Source organism: Taudactylus pleione, unplaced genomic scaffold, assembly GCF_031769625.1.
Source record: "Taudactylus pleione unplaced genomic scaffold, aTauple2 ptg000082l, whole genome shotgun sequence".
Classification (NCBI taxonomy): domain Eukaryota; kingdom Metazoa; phylum Chordata; class Amphibia; order Anura; family Myobatrachidae; genus Taudactylus; species Taudactylus pleione.
The window spans coordinates 5,440,684-5,452,064 of record NW_028284484.1 but is presented as its reverse complement, the minus strand read 5'-3'; the positions used below and the strand labels follow the sequence as shown (position 1 = coordinate 5,452,064).

Here is an 11,381-nt window from a genome sequence, read left to right as displayed (position 1 = left end):
TGTGTGTCATAATTCCAGCATATAGAGGACCAGCGATCACAGTAAGCCATTAAATGTGGTAGTAGGGCCATCCTGTCTGAACTGACTGGTTTTATTTTCAATGTGGGCACCATTCCAGGGCATTGGAGCAGTCTGGGAGTCTGGGGGAGCAGCAGAAGAACCTAGCACTGCCCTGGACATATATGTACATATTGGGCTCTATAGCAGCACATCCTTAACAGTGAATGTTTTCCAGATCTCCTAGTTGGTGCACAGGTTATTTATTACTGGCTGGTACATGTGAAAAGATCCACAGGTGGTGCTAATTATTTCATTTGTGATATTGAGAAGAACATGCAGCACTAATAAAATTCTATTATATTACTATTTCTATTGTGGTCATGGTGTGGGCTGGGGACGGGGGTTTCCAGACAGATGGAACCCCCCCCCTGCGTTTGCCTATGGCCTGGCTGCAGAGTCAGGTTGTTCCTGTTCTCCGGTTCACTGAACTCCCACACGGCTTCCTAACCGCTCCAAGTAGCTTCCGTGCTACCACCTATCTCCAAACGGCTTCCTGGCCGCATCTAGCAGCTCCCGTGCTGCCATCGTTCACCATATGGCTTCTTAGCCGCTCCAAGTAACTTCCGTGCTACCACCAATCTCCAAACGGCTTCCTAGCTGTATCCAGCAGCTCCCGTGCTGCCATCGTTCACCATACGGCTTCCAGGCCGCTACAAGTAGCTTCCGTGCTACCACCAATCTCCAAACGGCTTCCTAGCCGTATCCAGCAGCTCCCGTGCTGCCAACGTTCACCATCAGCTCTCAAAGCCATCATCAAATCATAGACTGTTTATCCACGGTAATTGCCCCAACATCGGCACCATCGCTGCAACATCGGCACACTTGCTGCACCATCTGCTCTCAAAGCCATCATCAAACCATAGACTGTTTATTCACGGCAATTGCCCCAACATCGGCACCATCGCTGCAATGTCGGCACAGTTGCGAAAAAAAAAGGCTCTCAGAGCCATTATTGAACCATAGACTGCTTATCTACGGCAACTGCCCCAACATCAGCACCATCGCTGCAACATCGGCACATTTGCCGCACCATCAGCTCTCAAAGCCATTATCAAACCATAGACTGCTTATCTACGGCAACTGCCCCAACATCGGCACCATCGCTGCAACATCAGCACACTTGCTGCACCATCTGCTCTCAAAGCCATCATCAAACCATAGACTGTTTATCCACGGCAATTGCCCCAACATCGGCACCATCGCTGCAACATCGGCTCTCAAAGCCATTATTGAACCATAGACTGCTTATCTACGGCAACTGCCCCAACATCGGCACCATCGCTGCAACATGGGCACATTTGCCGCACCATCAGCTCTCAAAGCCATTATCAAACCATAGACTGCTTATCTACGGCAACTGCCCCAACATCGGCACCATCGCTGCAACATCGGCACACTTGCTGCACCATCTGCTCTCAAAGCCATCATCAAACCATAGACTGTTTATCCACGGCAATTGCCCCAACATCGGCACCATCGCTGCAAAATCGGCACAGTTGCCACAACATCGGCTCTCAGAGCCATTTACTAACCCTAGACTGTTTATCTACGGCTATTGCCGCACCATCGTCGCTCCATTAGCACCATTGCTGCACCATCGGCACAGCTGCCACACCATCGACTCCCAAGCTATTGCCCAAAAAACCAAACTGTGCTCTCACAACATCTGTACCATCGATATCCTTATAATCATCAACTGTGTCAATCCTAACTGAACACTCTTTACCTATTGAATTCCCCTGCATCTCCATGTGAGCCGCTACTACCTTGAGCATAAGTCCTTGCGGCCGCCTAAGTACCGGTGAACGTATCCTAGTTCTAAGGGAACAAAGGGCAGTTGTTATTGGCAGAAGATCTCGCTAGCAGGGTTCTAGGGGTCTCACATGGAGCAGGCAGTGCGATTCGTAACAATAATGCATGGGCACTAGTGGTGGCATAATGTGTTGGGACTACAGGTGGTATAATGTGTGGGTACTACAGTGTAGCATTATGTGTGGGCACTAGAGGTGGCATAATGTTGGGGTTACTACAGTGTGGTATAATGTGTTGGGCACCCACTTTATCTTCCTGTCACCCACTGCCTCTCCCCTCTCCCTGTCACACACTGTCTGTCACCCTCTCCCTGTCACCTCTACCTATCACTTTCTCCCTGTCACCCACTGCCTACCCCTCTCCCTTTCACCCATTGCTGTCAACTATCCCTGTCACCCTCTCCCTCTCTCTGTCACCCACTGCTTCTCCCTGTCACCTATCACCCTCTTCCCTGTCACCCACTGCCTCTTCCCTAACCCCGTCACCCACTGTCTGTCACCTCTCCCTGTCACCCACTGCTTCTCCCTGTCACCCTCTCCTTGTCACCTTCTTGCCTCTCTTTGTCTACCTCTTGCCTCTCCCTGTCACCCTCTACCTCTCTCTGTCACCCATTGCACTTTGAATTTGTAGGGCAGAGGAGGGGGGCCCACAGCTTAGCAAGCGGCCAGGAGGCCGGGTCCATTAAAAAAAAAAAAGCCCTGATTCAGAGCGAGCGTCCGGCTCTGAATCAGGGCCATGGTCCCCACATAAAAACAATTGCACTGGTACCTCCAGAAAGCAAAATAAAACACTGGCCCACAAATGAAAAAAAAAAATCACACTATCCAACTCAGAAAGCAAAATAATATACATTGCCCCACATAAAAAAACACAATTACACTGGCCCCACAGACAGCAAAATAATATACATTGCCCCCACATAAAACACAATTACACTGGCCCTACAGACAGCAAAATAATACATATTGATCCCCTACCTGGAGCCCCCTGTCCCTCGGTAGCGTCTTGATGCCCTTTTACTGGGCAGATCCTTCAGTCCCACAGCCCTGGTTGGTGCAGGCTTGCAGCAGCCTGTCACATCAGCAGTGAGAAGTACTGTGCAGGCGGGACAGTGACGAGGCGTGCGTGACCTATGATGTCACACCGCCGCGTCTCCGTTGACACGGCCTGGGGCAGCGGCTGAGCCACCTGGAAGAGCTCAGCGCTGCCCCGGCACAAAGTTAGGGAATTGGATAGATCCAGTTAAGCTCCGTGGGGTATCTCCTGGTGACACACTTAGGAACCGCGGCACAGCGGTTGAAAATCGCTGTTCTAGAAGATAATAGCTAGAATCTGGTTGCTGTGGGCAACATCTCCATTTCTAAAAACTCTCACTTTAGTAAATTTACCCCACAGTCTTTATTTAGGAGGACTGTTTAGCAGAGCCCTCTGATCAATCTCTGTAGTAATACAAATCTTTTAAAACATTTTTTTATAGTAAAACACCTTTGGCCTCAGGCACATCTATGTAGTGTACAGCCAAAGGCAGCTTGCATGCTTGTAAAACTTAAAATTGAATCCCCGCCACTGCTGGATCTATCAGTGCTAGTAGGCAAGGGTGATATGTACTAAAAAGAAAAGTAAAAGAACCTGGCTGACATAAATGGCAGCTCTCTTGTGCACATTGCCCCATTTTATCAGATAACCCTTAAGAGGTATAATTCAACAACAGCTGGAACCACTAGTTCCCATGCTCTGAGCTAGATAAAGTGTGGTTTGTATTAATTCACCACATGCATAGTATGTGATGGCCACAAAATGCTGTATGAGAAGAAGAAAAAAAAGCGATTCAGTGGCTATAAACGATATTAGGAAATATTTTTCTGCTTAGAGAGCTGTGTAACATTGATTCTCAAGTATGTTTTCTAAGCATAGAGCATTCTCCATAACTGCAGCACAGGAAGCCAAGAAGAAAATCTGACCAGCTTCTATCCAGAACAGATGTTTTAATCAGAGTTCTCCTGATGGAATATCATTTAAAAAACCATTGTAAACATTTCCTTTATATAATGTTCTGGTGTTACAAATGGTTATTTGGGCATTTAACACTTTCTGTGCCATCGGTGACATCATGATTTTAATACTGGGAGCGCTGTTACAGTTCATATATTATAAAGAATAAAATGTTGATTGGTTGATTGATCTGACAGCTCTGCAAAGATCCGTGACCACTATAATGCATGTGGCCTCTAAACACAATATGTCATGGTATTATTTACTGTTTCTAATAACCCAAGAATGTACTGTACACTTAATTAACCTCTATCATTCTAAATTCAATGTTATTTTAATTACTTTGATCAATCACGTCAAACCAATAACAAATTAAAATAAGGCTAAAAATAAGTTATTCAGTATAAAACCTTTGCAAGTTGCAAATAGGGACAAACATATGTTATAAAATATACCCCAAACTAAAAGCATAAAACTAAAACAATACAAATTCTGTAAATAACTACAATATACTGGAATATAATGGAATAAAAGTACAGAAATCAAGTACCCGAGGGCCTGATTCAGAGGCAGATACTATACTATACCAATGTTTTTGCAGTTGGCCAATTTTTATTTACTGCGCATGGTTCTGTGTTGCACAACCTATGTATCGCGAGGGATGTAAGATGGCGGTCATAGTGTGGATGTGACCGCATAGTAATTGACTGGTAGTGAGTGTTTGTGGAAGGTAATGAGGGGTGGCAAGTAAAACGCTGGCAAGTCAGAACCAGGGACTGCGTCCTTGTGCGCAGTAATACCGGCCCCGGCATCTTAGTTCCGACAGACATTCTAAGCAACCATAGGGAAGAACTTAGATTATTATTATTATTATTATTATTATCCTTTATTTATATGGCGCCACAAGGGTTCCGCAGCGCCTTACAATGTACATAAACAAATGAGCACACAAGAAAACAGTTATTAACAGTACAAACAATGCAGGACAGATACATGATTAATACATTGCTGCATAAAACTTAGATAAGCAGCATAGTGTCAGCAACCAAGGGTGGGGTACTGTTGTATATTAAAGTATAATCAAGTGAAGGAGAAGCACATGAGGGAAGAGGGCCCTGCTCGTGAGAGCTTACATTCTAAGGGGAGGTGGCAGACAGACTGGGGTGACACAAATGGGCTGGATACAAGGGTGACAGTATTATAACATTTATGTAAAGGTTAGTTTAAACTTAAGAGGAAAGGACAATGAGTTGATCCAAATTTCACCAAGCCTCAAGATTTAGGGCCACAACCAAGGTCCATTAGAGGGGTCAATTTGCTGCGTCGTTCGGTATGGCATAGTTGGGGTGGATAAGCAGATTGCATGAGGAGGTCATGGTGGATGTGAGCAGCATTAGGAATCCAGGTACAGGCACAATCCATAGGCATGGTGGTAGTGTGGTGGTTTTTAAAAACCAGTCCTAGCAATTTTAAAGGCTGTGTAAAAGAAACACCATGCAGGAAGATATGCTGGGAGCAGTAGTTAGATTACCTGTGGATGATAAGAAATGAAAAATCACATCAGTCTTTCCCAGGTCGAAGTATAGTTAGTAATAACTCCTGAATAACTCCGGCTTCAATTTAAAAATTCTAGTTTACACTTTAAATTAAGCACTTAAAATATAAGCACTCTTGCAAACGCAGCCCTGGCTTAGCAGCCCAAAATGTAGATGGTGCGAAACAGTGCTGTGACTTTGTACCAAGTGGCGGATCTGAGACGGCGGCAGTGGGCGTCTATGTACAAAAGCCCGCGGCTCCGGCATTAGCATATGTTTCCAATTTCACTATGTACAAAGATGCAGCGGAGATGGGATTTACGTCCCGCTCTGAATCAGGTACTGAATCATCATAGGAAACATGGCTGCAGCAGGGGCGTGGAGAAGAAAGGTCCCTTGTGCAGTCTCTGTCAAGGGCCCCCTCCTCTCAGTCCGGCGGCCGGCAGCGCACTGAGATATACTCTGGGCACTAGAGTCTATAGTGCATGCGCAGGTCACCAGGAAAATGGCCGCGGCGGGCATTTTCCCTGTACAGCAAATGCGCAAAACGACGGGAATGTGGGTGCAAGGTGTGTGGTGCGGGCCCCCCCTTGACCCAGGGGCCCGTGTGCACTGCACACCCTGCACCCATTATAAATACGCCCCTGGCTGTGGAGAGGAACCTCAAGCTTCGGGTGACAGCTTGTTGGATTCCAGGATGCGCATACAATTTGTTTCTTTCTCAACAGTAACTTCAGAAAAGTCATCTCAGCAACTGAGGGGAGCTGTGAGTGCATGAAAAAGTAGCTTCCTATATGCTGGTGCAGGTACACCACCCTTTTACATGGGTAGCGCTCCCGGCTACCCGTGTAACATTGGGCAAGCCTCCCAGAGGTTGGAGCCACCCTTCATCCTTCCCGAGTGAAGTTGGTGGTGCAGGCGGCCAATGATGCAATTCGCATTGAATAGTCATCATGTCCCCAGAACAGCTCACTTCCCCCGAAGTGTCAACCTCATGGAGGGTCAGACAAAAGGTAAGCAAGGTGCACCCAGCACCTACGTTTTCTGATACTCTGTGTACTCATGATGTTCCTTTCTCCTACCGATAAACTTTTCATATGTCCTCTTGGTGTAGAACTGGTGAAGTTAACAATAAGCCCAGTGGAATTGTGCAATGACCACACAGTGATCCTTAACCAGGGTACTGGTTTTATTGGTAACAGCAGGTACAGGGTTAATGGAGGCAATGCAGGGGTTAACAGCAGTGTTATACACACAGGGCCTGATTCAGACCCGCTCGCAAGTGCATTTCGCCCAGTGCACACGCGCGGTGTGCGAGCCCCAGAGCGAGCGCAAAAAGCACTCGCTCCGTGGCTCACAACAAAAGGGGCGGCTGTCAATGTTGATCGACAGCTCGCCCCATTTTGTAGGCGTGTCAGGGGCTGGCTTCACAAACGGAGGCATTCCCATGCGAACGCCTGCCGTTTGTTGGCGGCCCCACTGACATCACCTGTGATGTCAGTGGGAGAGCTTCCAACTCTATTAGAGCCAGAAGCTCTCTGGGGCTTGTGGCCACGAGACCCTACAACAAGGGTCTCGTCGCAAGCCCGATGGTCACGATGTTCTTGACCATCGCAACCATCATCCTGGTCGCTCGCATAAGCTGTGGGTGGTACCGACAGCTATGCGAGCGGCCAAGAGGCCGCAACTAAAAAACCAAGCGCCCGCCCTGATTCAGAGCGAGTGCTCGCTTTTTGCGAGCGCCTCTGAATCAGGGCCACAGTATTAAAAGAGACATACAGCGGCAGGCTGGAGCATACAGGGTGTGCTGGGCATTGTAGTGCACCCATAAGGCTACTTACTCACTGTAGTACAGTGAATGCTGCGGCTCTTTGGGCTGTAACAGAGTATGGAGCACTGGGACAGTGTCCAATTTCAGAAGCGCATTCAGCAAGAAGGACTAAAGAAAAGGGAGACAGAGCAAATAGCTGCTGCTCTCACAACATAAACCCCACTCACAATGGACACCAAGGTCCAAATACTTTGTTCCCCTCTCTGCACAATGATATTAACAAAAAATGAAAAGTACTTAACTTTACTAGCCCTTTCCTGCCACACCCACCAATAAATGCTATTCCAGCACCCACTGTAAATCACATCATATACAATCACTGGACAATCATATCTTTCAACCACATACAAGGGTATGGTTTAGGTTGCAGTAAAATGGCTGTATGGACTTTGCACATGAATGGGTGAATGCATAGCCTGATTTTTTCCATTTACCACCAGAACAAATCAACAACACAACCCCTGAAAAAACAACCCAGCCATTGTACTCTGTCACGATGCGGCCTAGTATCAGCAGCTACTCCCCTCTGCACCGGGATCCTTGGGCTTAGGTGTTCAGTCGCTGGGTGTGGAGGTGAGTGGTGGCTGAGTATTCTCCCCAGGGTCTGCTTGGGCTTCCGTGCGTGCGTCCTGGTTCCCGTGGTGGCGGGCATGGGTGCAGCCATGTTGGTCCATATCACCTGACTAGTCTCTCCCAATGGCAGTCCTGCGGTCACTCAGCTGATCTCCTGTTCCAATGACCAACTGCCTAGGTGTATTTAAGTCTGACTCCAGGAACAGGAAGCTGCTGTTCAACTTCGTTTCCCTAGTGACTGTGATACTTTTGTTTGGTCTTGGTTCGAGTTATATTTGCTACCAGAGACTACCCATTGTGTATTCTTATCAGTGCTACTTCGAACAAGCCTGCGTCTGGTTTCCAGGGCTACTCCGGTGTCCTATCTATGTCCGGATGTCCAGCCTCATCATTTCATGTTTGCCCGCTTCTTGGACTCCAGCGTCCTATGATTATAGTTCCTTGACTGGACTCTCAGCTACAGCATTATCTAGGCATCTCCTAGAATGCTCCAAGATACCCGTATGTGCTATTATCTTTTTCTTGAGTTTGTTTTAGTCCTACTACCAGTTATCTCCGCTTGAGTTCTCCCTGTAACAGGATCAATTTCTGCCCTCAGAACTTCATTCAGTGTCTTTTCCCCATGCTCTCCATGCGTCTGGATGCAGTGCACTCAGGGCCTGATTCAGCAAGTAATGCATGGATGCAGATGCACGCAATCGGCCGATGGATTTGCTCTGCGCATGCGTATTCATCGCAGTGTGCGTGCGAGAACCAGGTAGTTTTCGATGGAATATGCATACGCAGGGAGTCTGCAGCCCCAGGGACAAGTCATTGACAGGAAGTGCCGATTGTGGGTGGTGACGGGGGAGTGGTCGGGCAAATGCAGGTGTACCTGTGCGTTTGGACAGGAGCGTGCATAATTAAGCCTTTGCAGCGGCGGACACAGCCTGAGGTCTAGTTGCACACAGGAAGTCTGCGGGAGGATCAGGTCAACCACTATTGTGCGTATGGGTCAGATGGTTCTCGATGTTACCGATGTTTCCGCTGTCTTGCCAGGTATAGACGACACAAGTAAAGGGAAGTGGGTGTTATTATGTAGTGCTGGGTGTCTGCTTATTCTGCTGCGATTGCCGTGCGCATGCACTCATTAGCATATTCTCACAGCGGCCGCGTGCATGCATCTGCATCCGTGTGTTCATTCCTGAATCAGGCCCTCAGTATCCTAAATTGTGTCTGGAATCACAGTGCACTCAGGGCCTTATTCAGCAGTGCACGCTAGGCGCCAGACCCGTTCTGCACATGTGCAGAACGGGTCTGCGAGTACGCTTGCAAACTGGCAGCAGACTGTCAGTGATTGACAGTCTGCTGCTGTTTGTGGGTGGGGAGGGGGCGGCGACAGCTTCCGTTACCCGAAAAACGGAGGGGTGAGGGAAGAGTCCAAGATCTTCTTCGTGTGACATAGATTTCCTGGCCTCTTCCTGTAAACTGTGGCGTCCAGCTGCGGGACCCTATGGTAGCTCTGTTAAGTAATGCACAGGGGGCATGATGCCTCCCATAGGCAAACGCAGGGGGGGTTCCGTCTGCCTGGAAACCCCCCTTCCCAGCACACACCATGACCACAATAGAAATAGTAATGTAATAGAATTTTACTAATGCTGTTATGTTCTTCTCAGTATCACAAATGAAATAATTAGCACCACCTGTGGATGTTTTAACATGTAATAGTCAGTAATAAATAACCTGTGCACCAACTAGGAGATCTGGAAAACATTCACTGTTAAGGATGTGCTGCTATAGAGGCCAATATGTACATATATGTATAGGGCAGTGCTAGGTTCTTCTGCTGCTCCCCCAGACTCCCGGACTTGCTCTAATACTCTGGAATAGTGCCCACATCGAAAATAAAACCATTCAGCTCAGGCAGGATGGCCCTACTGCTGCATTTAATGGCTTACTGTGATCGCTGGTCCTATATATGTTGGAATTATGACACACAATATACTTCGTATGACGCATATTAAAGCTGGTTAAGTGCTATTTCTACCCTACTTATGGACTGGCCACACTCACTCTAAAATAAAGCATTTGGAAACCCCCTTCTAGAAATCCTGCGTTTGCCACTGATGCCTCCTGTGCATTACCATATCTGCAAAGGATCACAATTGCAAAGCTGCCAAAGAGCAGCTTTGCAATTACGATCCTTACAGAATCAGGCCCTCAGTACACTAAATTGAATCTGAATTCACAGTGCACTCAGTACTTAATCCTACGTCTGGGTACAGCCCCCCTAATGATACTTTGACAGAAAAAAAAATTGAAAACAGCCGCTGAAATTCCGGTCAATTTTTTTTTTTTCGAGAAAAATGCGTTTTTAGTATTGGACCATAAAGATGCGCCAAGTGTTTTAAACATCGGAAGTGGCTGGCGCAGGTGTTTTTTTACCAAAATTTCAGCGGTCGTTTTTTGCCAAAGTACGCAATTTACTGAATTTTTTTTTAGCTAAAGTGTCATTAGGGGTTCTGTAAGAAATCCCTACATTTTTACACAAATATAGGGATTTTGCACTTTTTCCCCCTTTTTTAAAATGGAGAAAAGTTTTCTCCATTTTTACATGGAAAATTGGTGATAAATTATCGCGGGTGCGATAACATCGCCGCTAATTGAATACGGCCCTAAGTCTCACTCTGTGTACTGATTACTGAAATTACTTCTAGCGCCTCTCTGGTGTCTTCCTGAGTTTGTGTTCTTCTGTTTGTTTCCCACTAGTGCCGGATACCTGACCAAAGGGCTGCGACCTGCTTACCGGGTGTTGGGGGTGGCCAGAATTAGTCCATTTCATTTTAAATGTTTTTTATTTTTATTTTCTTCAAGCATGTCCCTGGATCGTGAGCCTGAATTTATCACAGGGTTTCTCGAGCTCTACAGGCAGCATGAATGTCTTTGGCGCCAAAAATCCAAGTCGTACAGCAACAAACAGAAAACAAACCAAGCGTATACTGTGCTGGCAGAATTCAGTAAGCTGTACCACGTTGATGCCTCCATAAACTTGGTGCGCACCAAGATCCAAAACCTACGCACATCCTTCAGAAAAGAGCACAAGAAGGTGGAGAATTTGAAGAGATCCGGAGCAGGGACTGACAGCGTTTATAGCCGAAGCTGTGGTATTATGACCTCTTCCAATTTGTGGTGCAGCAGAATCTGGTACGTCCTTCAGTTCAGGTGATGCCAGAGACCGAGGAGTGCAGCCTGCAGCAGGAGGATGTGGGGGAACCCGGAGAGACATCTTTGATAAGTAGAGACCCAGCAATGTGAGATGTCAGCAATTATAAATTTTGAGTCCTACCAAACAAAATTTTAGATGTACTCCTCCTGCCACAGCATATATTCGTCTCTGACCTTTTTGGCCAGAGCACTCCCAGTTTCCATGAACGCGGGGACCTCCATTGAGGGGAACGGAGCACCCAGTTCCGGATTTTATTTGTCTTCCACTGCAGCTGTGCCCAATATCCTTTGCTGGGTGGCTTTATTGCGCAAGAAGTTCTGCAGTATACAGCAAGCTGCCACCACCCAGTCACTCTTCTCCACCTTCAGATTAT

At 47.1% G+C, this 11,381-nt stretch overlaps 1 protein-coding gene across 1 annotated transcript in view; it reads right to left on the bottom strand.

Annotated features, from left to right (window-relative positions):
- Nucleotides 1-5,338: 5,338 nt before the first annotated feature.
- MORN1 (MORN repeat containing 1) overlaps nt 5,339-11,381 on the bottom strand; it is a 735,456-nt gene continuing 729,413 nt past the window's right edge. Inside the window, exon 15 of the mRNA XM_088468235.1 lies at nt 5,339-5,395. The gene's annotated coding sequence lies outside the window, so the exon portion shown is untranslated. The remainder of the gene's footprint in view (nt 5,396-11,381) is intronic.